This window comes from Gigantopelta aegis, chromosome 6 (assembly GCF_016097555.1).
Source record: "Gigantopelta aegis isolate Gae_Host chromosome 6, Gae_host_genome, whole genome shotgun sequence".
NCBI lineage: Eukaryota > Metazoa > Mollusca > Gastropoda > Neomphalida > Peltospiridae > Gigantopelta > Gigantopelta aegis.
Genome location: NC_054704.1, coordinates 62,652,818 through 62,663,529, shown reverse-complemented (window position 1 = coordinate 62,663,529; position 10,712 = coordinate 62,652,818). Strand labels below are relative to the sequence as shown.

General features: G+C 37.4%; 1 protein-coding gene across 4 annotated transcripts in view; it reads left to right on the top strand.

Moving 5' to 3' along the window:
• Nucleotides 1–269: 269 nt before the first annotated feature.
• Nucleotides 270–10,712, top strand: part of LOC121374909 (protocadherin-11 Y-linked-like) — a 77,859-nt gene continuing 67,416 nt past the window's right edge. For 3 of the 4 annotated variants that reach the window (XM_041502039.1, XM_041502037.1, XM_041502041.1), the window contains exon 1: nucleotides 270–358. The gene's annotated coding sequence lies outside the window, so the exon portion shown is untranslated. The remainder of the gene's footprint in view (nucleotides 359–10,712) is intronic. The other variant, XM_041502038.1, reaches the window with a different exon arrangement.

Below are 10,712 nucleotides of genomic sequence, written 5' to 3'. Positions count from 1 at the left end.
GGTATCCTTTTACACGGATCAATACCAACAGTCTAAGTAGAGATGACCCATCAATGTACACTGTTAGCAGTGCATACTGTCTCTCTCTCCCAGTGTGAATGGGGGATCCATGGCTGGCATGCCAGCACTTCACAGTCCAGCAGAGCAGCAGACAAAGCAAAGGCTATTGGTTAACGTTTTCTGTCAATCACAGTCAGTGGGTGTGGCTAAAAGAATGGCAGTCAGGAAGAAAACAGTAGCCCAGTGTTAGGTGGTGTAAAGCAAGTGCTGTTCACACGTGGACTTGCTGCATTGTAGGCAGTGAATTAGCCAGGTTTTATCTACCGGATTACTTACCTGAAAAATCATTCTCACACAGGTAAGCTCATTTCTGTCTTATTGACTTCTCATGTGGCTTTCAGATACCTACAATCATTATATTGCACTTTTATTTTATGTTAATTTCTTCATATCTGTTCACACATTTTTATTCATCGTTAGGTGTTATGTCATAGATCATTAAACTTATAACTTCAAAGGATTTTTGAAGATTGTTTTTTGTGTTATTTTTGAAGATTTTTCTATAAGTTTGTATTTGAATGAGAATTTAATACATACAGATTATAGTTTTTGAATATTATTTTGGTTCTTCAATAAGTTTAATGTTATTAAATCCTTCTTTTTATTAAAATGGTTTTTAAGCTTTGTTTATTTTTCATTAATTACATGTATTTCCTAAATCACTTGCCTTGATCATAAATAAATACATGTATCAATATTTAGTTTTCACCTTTTTATAACTACAAAAATTACTCTGAAAGTTACTGTTGAAAGTTACCTCAGAATATAGGTTATAGGTTATAACCTACAGGCATAGCAGGCATGTGGGCATAGGGAGGTTTTTGGGGCCCGTCCTTGCACAAGAAAATTTTCTTTTTTTAAAATATATTTTCCAGAGGAGCATGACTTGACCCCCCACCCAAAAACTTCAATCACCACAGTCTAAACCCCCTCTGCTAAAATTCTTGCACACACACACACACACTTGCGTGATCTTCTTAACAATACAGGATAATTGATTTTAAATTATTATGATTCTTTTAACCTTCACTGGGTGTGGCTAAAAGAATGGCAGTCACGAAGAAAACAGTAAACCAGTTATAAATGTTTAAAATATAAATACATTCTTAACCCCTGCAATTAAGAAAATGTCCACGGCCAAAAAAAACATGCCATTGAAAAACAACATGAATATTGTCCAAGGCAGATAAGTGCCGTGGAGAATTAAACACTCCACGGCAATCTCCACGGCATTGCTGATTGCTGTGGGCAGTTGCAGAGGTTGCATTCTGCAGGTATTTACATTTTTCATTTCAACATATTTTCATGCTTATATCCAATTAAGGTTCAAGCACGCTGTCCTGGGCTATCTGGGCTGTCTGTCCAGGACAGTGGGTTAGTTGTTAGTTAGTTATTGGTTAGTGAGAAAAAAGAGGGTGTAGTGGCCTTACACCTACCCATTGAGCCCGTAAGAACTCGCTCTGGGTTGAAGCCAGTACCGGGTTGCGAACCCTGTACCTAACAGCCTGTAGTCCGATGGCTTAACCACGACACCACGGAGGTCAGTTACATTTTTCATGTTTGTTTGAATCTGATTTATTTTGACCTCACTCACTTCACCTTTTACCCTCCCTCTCATTAACACATGTTCTCTATGGTTCATTTGTTTCACTGACTGGCTGTCTGTACTGTCAGGATTTCCTGTCTGCACACTTCATGCACCATGGTCTTCTGTGGTTTGCACACTTGTAAACACTATGAGCCAAACTTATAAATATATATAAGTTTTTCAACAGACATCAAACATTATGCAGGAGGTGCTTGTTAAATTTATAAATTAAGTTCCAAATTTATTTTATCAAACACTTTTGATTTTTGTAAAGCAATTATGCTTTTGTTAAATTGACCACATAAAAACCCCTTTCAACCCCCCCCCCCCCCACCCACCCACCCACCCATCCCGAATTTAGCTCCTGGTGATGTCAGAGATCAAATTCAGTATGGTGTGCCTGAACTTACTTTTAGATATGGGCACGTTAAAAGAATTTCCATACCCATTATGCAGTGTCTCATGTATGCAGAACTGAAAAAAAATATAAAACTCAAACATTTTGTTACTTAATTATTCTTATTTTAAAAACAAAACTGTACTATATGTTAGCTAAGAACTACTAAAATATAAGTTATAACCTACAGGTATAGTCTGTTTGTAAATATAGGGTCATGAGAAAAACTATATTGAATTATTATGAGTCTTTAACGTTCACTATATGTTTGTTTAATGATACCAAAGCACCTATTTGTTGTCAAGCACATGGTAATTGTATTACTTGGTCTTAAATGATAGAGAACCCCCCCCCCCCCCCCCCCCCCGCCCCTCCCCATACCGCCATTACATAGGCTATTTTTGCTGATTAGCAGCAAAGATTCTTTCATAATAATTTTCTCACAGACAACAGCATGAAACACAGCTATTGATATACTAGCCATGCAACACTGTTTGGAATGAGAATTAACCCAGTGAGTTCACTGGAGGGAGTAGATCCTAGAGCCCACCACACTGCGGTCGAACGTTCTCCCAATGATGTACATCACAGCAAATTCTTTCAAAGTAATTACCATATATTTTATCACTTGTAGAATATCTGACGAGCGAAGCCGCTGCTCTCCTTTAATTAGGCTCACGACTAAAGCGTAATAGGTTCAACATGTGGACTTAAAATATGCTGACAGCTTCTGGGAAAAAACAACAACATACAGTTGCTTGTTACTTCCCTTTAGCAGGGTCAGGCTCAGTGACTGGAAAATATTGTGAAACAATCAGCACTGGAAATGTGGCTATGGTCAGCCCTAGTGTGGGTGTGGGTAATTTTTGGCATGCTTCCATCAGGGAAATGTTCAAGCACGCCTGTCATGGGCACAACATCTGACTTCGCTACAGGTTCCATTAGACCAAATCAATTCCTATTGCCGATAATGTTAACGTTTACTAATAAAACTGATATAAGCAGCATTTCAACACACCCAGGAAGTACAGCAATAGAAAGTGTGGCACCTCACATCTAATCTAGCTGCAAGAAAATGGGGGGTCACGTATCGTTTAAGAGATTTAATTTATGTTTTTAATAGCACGTCGAACTTTGACACGGTACTCTCTTCTTTGGTACTATGCAACGTATAGAGTACTGTCCATAACAGGGACAGCCCCCAGTCTGGTGAATAGATGAATAAACTCCAGTTTTCAGATTCCTGTTTCCCCCATCGAGGGTATTGAGTTCTGTCAGCAAGTCTGGCATCAATGCAGTAACCTGCAACTTGATCAGCAATTAGGGGTTTTATCACTATGCCCATCTGAGTGAGTAATTAATGACGCCATAATTAAGAGTTTAAATAACACTAGAGGGGACAGCTTGTTTTCTGCCAGTCTGGTCACTGCACACGGGTGTTTGTACAGGTGTGCGCAAATTGGTATTTAGTTTCACTGACTTGTTTTAATACCAGCAGGCCTGAGGTGCTCCTTGAAATTCAGTATGAACATGAACCATGGGAAGTCATTAATAGCAGATTTAAAACATAGTGAACATTTTGTGCTTTGTTTTGCCAATGAATGGATGGATAGATGGATGAATCAATTGATCAATCATTGGATGGGTAGATGGATGGATGGATGGATGGATGGATCAATTGATCAATGGGTGGATGGTGGATGAATGAATGGATCAATCAACTGATCAATGTGTGGGTATATGGATGGATAAATGAATGAATGAATAAATTGATTGATCAATGGTGGGTAGATGGATGGATGAATGGATGGATTAGTTGATCAATCAATGGGTGGGTAGATGGATGGGTGAATGGATGTATGGTTGGTTGGATCAATCGATTGATCGATCAATGGGTGAGTGGATGGATAAATGGATGGATGAATTGATTGATCAATGGTGGGTAGATGGATGGATGAATGAATTGATTGATCAGTGGATGGGTGGATGGATGGATGGATGGATGGATGGATAGATGGGTGGATAAAGCTCTCATTGTATACAGAGTCTACATACATCTACTTCAAAGCAAATTTTGTAACTGGCAATGATAGTCACATAAATAAATTAAGAGAACAATTTAGTTTTTCTCTGAATTGATTATTTGTGATACAATACATGTTGCCATGTGTTTACTTATAGTTGTGAAGGTAACCAATGTTTATGGGAAGTTCTATATTACATGTAGTTGCATGTTTATAGCACTCATATTTCTTTATAGTTTTAAACAACAGTTATAGACAAATAGACTGTTCATAACCATTGTGTGCTATATGATGTTTACAAAACAACACATATTTATATATAGCAATACAATTGTGAAAGTAGTTTCTTCAAGTGTGTGTCGCACATATGCAAGTGTAAGAATATAGGTGTTTACAGACATATGTATTTCAGCTACAGCAATCAGCAGTAATAGCATGAGGTTATCAACTGTGACAAACCACAAGAATCTCATGTAAATGACTGACATTATACTTGTCCATGAAGGTTAGAGAGAGAGAGAGAGAGAGAGAGAGAGAGAGAGAGAGAGAGAGAGAGAGAGAGAGAGAGAGAGAGAGAGAGAGAGAGATAGACAGACAGAGACAGAGAGATAGACAGACAGAGACAGAGACAGAGACAGAGACAGAGACAGAGATAAGCAGAGAGACAGAGAGAGTGCTCAGAGGCAGACAGGGATAGAGAGAAAAAATAATTAAAGAAGAAATCTATTGCCAAGACATAAGCAATACCCTTTGGTAAATTTCAAGATCTTTTTCTTACTAACATTTGCACAGACACAACGACACTGTTATTCATAAAGTCCTGGTTTGAAATGACCACCAGATACTTGACAGTGTCTAACTTGAGCAGCTGTGACACACATGGCTGGCTCATCACTGGATGCAGTTGTGGAATCAAATCAGTGTTGACAGACTGTGAGAAAATAAGGATAGGTGATCAAAACAGATTGATCATTTCAGCTATAATAAAAACACCAGAAGCACACATGTAGCACTTTCTTTGAGGGTTAGTATTGTAAAGACTGAGTTGATGGGATTACATTTGTACATGGATAGATGGATGGATTTGTAGATGGCTAGACGGAGAGAGGGAGATATTAATGATAGAAAATATGAATAAATAGGTGTATACTAATAAGTACAGTTGAGTGATAGATTGAAATAACTGGTTGGCTTTCTGAAAGAAAGAACATGGATAGATAGATGGATGGATGAATGGATGAATGGATGAATGGATGAATGGATGAATGGATGAATGGTGAATTGATGGATGAATAGATCGATAGACTGATGGAAAGAAGGAAGAATGGAATTATAAATAACATCGCTGATAATTTTTTCACTTATTTATCCTGGTAGAATTAACAAACAAAAAACACAAAAAAAGAAAACAAATTGGCAATTCGTTCATTTTATCAAAATGTTATTTCTAGCTAAGATTAGGGTCTGAAAGTGTTTTGGAGCAGACGCTACCTGAAGTCACGAAGCACCGGTTTATTGACAAGAGATTAAAGATTTCAAGTCCAAGAGTTACAGCCACTGAACATTAATTGAACGTCCTTGCTATTTTAAACCTTTCTTAATAAATTCATTAGCAAAATGCAACAAGGCATCAACATTAAAAAAACAATCTTGCAGTTTTAGTGTTTTTGTAGCCCTTCAATTGTGAGTCACCATGGAAACGTGTTTTAAACCTTCTTTCCACTAAATTAACAAAATTAAAAAGTGTCTTGTGACAGGGTTATTTTTTTCCAGGCTTGCCATAATTCTGGTCACCGGAGATTCTCTACAGCCATTTCTTGGAATCATTTCCTCTCAAACATCTGTTCAGCACTGCACTGTAAATTCAAATGTTGCTAGTCCAAGAGATCAAATGCTAATCCCCGATGCGGCATGCCTGTCACGCATTGTCCAGGTCTTATGGCTGTCTTTATCGACACAGGACCTGTTTCCATGCCCCATGACAACCCACGACATGCTATGTGGGGATACAATATTCATCCACTGTGATCACAGGCTAATGACAAATTGCTTTAATTTCCTGCAGATCAATTATGATTAGTGATTATTTTTAATGATTTGATTCCTTTGGCAAAATGATCCATTGATGCTGACAGTAAACCATTGTGCAGTTAGAGTGATAGGCGGATAGGTTTTTATATAGGTGGTGGTGCAATCACTGAAAAAGGTAGGGTTACCATTATGTCATCATAAAAAATACTGTGATGGTGAAGATGAAACATTAATAAATGGATGTGCGTAATATACCCAGTACATGTGGAATATTTGCCTCGGATCACTTGAAAAGTTAACGTTTGTTTTGTTTGACGACACCACTAGAGCACATTGATTAATTAATCATCGGCTGTTGGATGTCAAACATTTGGTCATTCTGACACTTAGTCATCAGAGGAAACCTGCTACAGAGGAACCCTAATGCTGCAAGGGATCTTTTATATGCACTTTCCTACAGACAGGAAAGCACATACCATGTCCTTTGACCAGTTGTGGTGCACTGGTTGGAACGAGAAAATCCCCAATCAGTTGAATGGTTCTACCGAGGTGGTTCGATCCTGCGACGCAAGCACGTCAAATGAGCACTAAACTAACTGAGCTAAATGCCACCCCTGGATCACTTAAATATTAGTGGAACAGGCTGAGATGTGAAGTAGGGAAAGGAATATTTGTCTAACAACACCTCAGCACGCTGGGCGGGACATAGCCCATTGGTAAAGCATTCGCTTGATGTGTAGTCAGTCTAGGATCAATCCCTGTCAGTGGACCTATTGGGCTATTTCTCATTCCAGCCAGTGCTCCACAACTGGTGTAACAAAGGCCATGGTATGTACTATCTTGTCTGTGGAATGGTGCATATAAAAGATCCCTTGCTGCTAATCGAAAAGAGTACCCCATGAAGTGGTGACAGCAGGTTTTCTCTATCAATATCTATGTGGTCCTTAACCACGTGTCTGACACCATATAACCGTAAATGTAATGTGTTGAGTATGTCGTTAATTTGAAAGTATGGCTATTTGGTGTGTAACATAACATGGTTATTTGGTGTGTAACATAACATGGTTATTTGGTGTGTAACATAACATGGTTATTTGGTGTGTAATATAATATGGTTATTTCAACAGTTAGTTGAGAATGAGAGGAAACTCAATGCCACCAAACTACACTACTGAAAACCAGAAGGGTTGGGACTGGCACTGGTTGGGATGGGGGGAATCTGATTTCATAAAGGACAGATCAGTCATATGACACATCGCACCTCAGGCAAGTGTTCCCCCAATGAGCTGCATCCCACCTCAACAGTCCATGTATTGTTCATGCTGCCTCCTGCAATAACACACTGTATGTACAGTGAAATCCCTATAAACTGGACACCTCAACACCACCGGCCTCGGTGGCGTTGTGGTAGGCCATCGGTCTACAGGCTGGTAGGTACTGTTTTCGGATCCCAGTCGAGGCATGGGATTTTTAATCCAGATACCGACTCCAAACCCTGAGTGAGTGCTCCGCAAGGCTCAATGGGTAGGTGTAAACCACTTGCACCGACCAGTGATCCATAACTGGTTCAACAAAGGCCATGGTTTGTGCTATCCTGCCTGTGGGAAGCGCAAATAAAAGATCCCTTGCTGCTAATCGGAAAGAGTAGCCCATGTAGTGGCGACAGCGGGTTTCCTCTCAAAAACTGTGTGGTCCTTAACCATATGTCTGATGCCATATAACCGTAAATAAAATGTGTTGAGTGCATCGTTAAATAAAACATTTCTTTCTTTCTTTATTTTCCCACCTCAACAGGCCATTATTGTTCATGCTGCCTCCTGCAATAACACACTGTATGTACAGTGAAATCCCTAATAACTGGACACCCTCAACACTAAGACAAATGTCCAGTATTAAGTTCTGTCCAGGTTTTAGAAAAGGGACTCTGTAAAACTTCTGGTTTTGAGGTAATTATGGTTTACAAAAGGTCAGGGGCTTAATTCACAAAGGTCTCTTAGGCTCTGCTAGACAACAAAGTATCCTCTTTGCAAGTCTTTTAGCAATGCACTGCGAGATCGCAAAGTTGCGAGAGTTTAGTGAATTAAGCCCCTGGTCTTGAGAGGTTTCACTATACTATGTTGGTTTTACCACAGTATATATTAAAGCCACTGACCTTAGTTTCAGAGGTACGTACCGTTTCTGTTTTGCATGAAATGTATTGTGAGCTACTATAAACACCAGGATGACCAGGAACACATTAATTTGCCAAAACTGATGATTTAAGCAGATCATTTTAAATAATGTGTAAGTTGATGGTAAAAACGCTGTAATATCCAAACATAGTTTACACTGCCAATCAATATGTGTTGGTAATGGATTTCTTTCTTTTTTTAAACAATATTTATTGACATATGTGTTAACATTGGGGATTGACCAACAGGCAGTGCCTATTTTAAGATCTCTCCCTACATTTGATAATTACAAATTTTACATGGCAATATCTGTGTGGTCCTTAACCATATGTCTGATGCCATATAACTGTAAATAAAATGTGTTGAGTGCGTCGCAAAATAAAACATTTCTTTCTTTTCCATATAAGTCAGGTTTAGGGGCTATCATATATTATAATGTTTAAAGTTCCACTTGTTACTTAGTTCATATCATATCTAGATGGTAAAACACAAGTCTAACCACTTAGCACATTGACATTTGACTATTATTGTTACGTTTATCTTCCTTTAAAAAAATGAAATGTTTTATGTGTACAGCACTTAGTAACCCATGACATTCATTTGTCTTTCTCTCTCCTTGTTTTCTGAGAAAAGACTAAAACATAAAGCAATATTGATATTTTGGGCTGCATCTCAGCTGTGCTTTCTTCAGTCGAAGCTTGGCTGAGATAATCAAAGCTAATGAACCTTTAAAGCTTTCTCCATTTTCTCAATCAAACCTTGTACGCATCCATACTCCTTTGATCACAGCTTCAAATCATTAACTAGGATGGCACTGTAAATGTCTCGGCTCACTCAAAACAACACACTATATTATAATAATATTATTAATGTTAGGATCCTCAAGTACAATTGTGAAAAAAAGTATGCTATGTTTGTGCCTTGGGGATATTAGAAATTGCTACAGTTATAAAGTGAGACATGTTTAGCATCAGCTTCTTGACTAATATCAATGACAGTCACTTTCTGCATCCTTGTTTTAGCTTCGTACACAATAAATAAAATAAGACAAATTTATGAAACCCATTTTTTTTTTAAGCAGGTGTTTAAGCATGGTAACGTATGTTGTTTCATGCATGTAAAATTCAAACGGGCTTTATAAGTTCGGCCCAACATACATCTTAATGTAATTTCACTTCAAATCTATATTTCATAAATAGAAGAAAAAAAAATTAATTGCAAGGTTTTCTTCAAACAAACAAAAGTTCAATAGCAATTTGGCATTTGAATTTTTCCAGTGTTCTGAAACAGAAAGGTCATATAGCCAATTTATAGTTTTTGTAAGAAAATGCAAAGTGATGTCATTCAAAATCAAAATTAGCTATATTATTACAATACTTTGCAACATTAAATTAAAAAAACTGGTTTATTTACCTTGGCCCCTGTAAAAATAGTCCCGAGTTCTATATTGAGCAGACAATTCCAATTACATGTTGGTATGTTTTAATTTTTCATAATTTTAAACAAAATGTGAATTTTAAGTTTTAAAAGATGAAAGAAATAAAAGTACCATTCCTGAAATATATCGTATTAAAAAAAATGCCATTGGATATGTTACATTTGTTGTGTACAAAGCACGCCTAACTCGGGCACTCAACAAATTCACCAATTGTAAATTTTAAAAACAATTGGCAAATTTTATTTTAATTTGTGAAATAATTTTATGTACTAATAATTGCTATTTCATTAGAAAATAGGATTTCTGCAATTTTTAAAGATTTAATAGATAATTTGATAAAATGTTTTACTCTCCCAGAGCTAACCCTGCAAATCCAAAACAAGGGTGCAAGAGGTGACTGTCATGGACCTTAGGAAATAAGTTTTCATAATACATGATAGAATTTGGGAATGTCTTGTTAAAACTACCACATGTAGTATTCTATACTCAGTAAATGCTTCACTGTATTCTTCTGCAGTAATGGATTGCATTAAAACATTTTTCTAATTGGCCCTATAATAATTATGTTGAACTGTACCCAAGTTATAAAATGTCTAAGTTGAACAAGCTATTTTTACATTCTTATCCTTTTTAATACGGGCATAGGAAGGTGCCGAAAAGTAGGGGGGCACACACACACATAGATATATATAAATACATGTATAAATATATAAAAAAAACCCACTGCTGCTCCCACATGCACATGCCCCCCCCCCCCCCACCCCAACTTCCTACGCCAGTGTTTTATTATTGGTATTCTTGACAACCCCCATCTGCCTTCCCGTTTGAATTTAAACAAAAGTCCGTTGATTTATTACAGTTTAAACTTATTATGTGATATATTAGTCAATTAATTGCCACACACATCAGATCACACTAAAATCATCACAGTATCATCTTCTTCACTCATGTTTTTAACATGTTCGTTAGAGACTTGTGAAAAACATCAGTCACTTGTGTTTGA